A 1,273-nucleotide genomic window follows, 5' to 3' on the forward strand; every position below is an offset into this window, starting at 1 on the left:
AACCAAATAGGCAAGTATTTACAAGACACCTTGCACATAGGCAGCATGCTCACAAAAATGAAAGGCTATCTAGAATTATATTTAAATGGAACCATAAATATGCACAGTCCANGTAGGGTGAGCAGCCTTAAATATTCTTANACTATATGACAATCTGTCAGAGAATGTGCAGAAAAAGTTACGAGNTGACATAAATTACATAGATGATCTTGGGCTTGAGTTTGCTGAGCAGTGAGGTGGTGAGAAAATTTCACATCTTACTTTGTTGTGGTAAATCTCCAACCCACACAAGCTCTGGCAATGAAAGTATGACTCAATTAATATGAATACATGCTGTGCATCTAGACTGGGCAGACCTACCGCTACACTACACTACCACNTTCCACATCTGTGAGNCNTCTTAGAATTTGTGGCTTCTCCAGGCCATGCGCTTCTNCTCTGCTTTCCTTCTTCTTCCTCTCCCTCTGCGTCCTCTCCCTCTTCCTTTGCTTTCTTCACTTAGATTATTTGGAAAAGACGTCTAAAAGAAAGTAAGAGAAGAGGAGGTTGGAAGGGAAGAGGGAATAAAGAGGAAAGAGAAATAAGTGAAGACAGNGTAAGAGGGAGAAATGTTTCCTGAGAAGGGATGAGATGGTTGTAGGAACAGTGNGGCCATGATTAGCAATTCATAGACTGCCACTACTGCTCTTTGGGAGTCACAGTGTACCCTGCAGATGCACCTGCTGCACTTCAGCCTCAGACAGAGCCCATGCTGCTGTTCCCAGGCTCCTAAATCAGCTCTGGCCTAGCTTGGATCTGTTGTCCTCAGGGCCCTGCATGTAGTGTTGTTGGCTGTACTCTGGACACTGTTGGCAGGGAATCTGTCATCAGCCCTAAGTAGAGCTGCATGTCTGCCTCCAGGGGTCCTTTGCTTCTTCTCTGACCCAGAGCAGATGGAACATGACTCACACAGGAAGAGGAGACAGTTCAGTGGCAGGCCNAACAGCTGGAAGGAGCGAGGTCTGCTCACACAAGAGCAGGTGCNTCAGTTTTAATCGCTGCCTGGTCACTTCTTTTATGAAATATTGAGAAAATGTTGGATATTCTCAAACTTTTAAAAACTGAATAATCAGTGTAAGCTTGTTTTGATAAAATTTTCACTTTTGAAACATGGACTTGCTATGCATCCCAGACTGACATCAAACTCACAATCCTTTCCCTGACTTCTAAGTGCTGGGATTGCAGTTTGCGTCACCATCCCTAGCAATTGCAGTAGTTTTAAAAATACCATTTT

Source organism: Mus caroli, unplaced genomic scaffold, assembly GCF_900094665.2.
Source record: "Mus caroli unplaced genomic scaffold, CAROLI_EIJ_v1.1 scaffold_15833_1, whole genome shotgun sequence".
Lineage (NCBI taxonomy): Eukaryota > Metazoa > Chordata > Mammalia > Rodentia > Muridae > Mus > Mus caroli.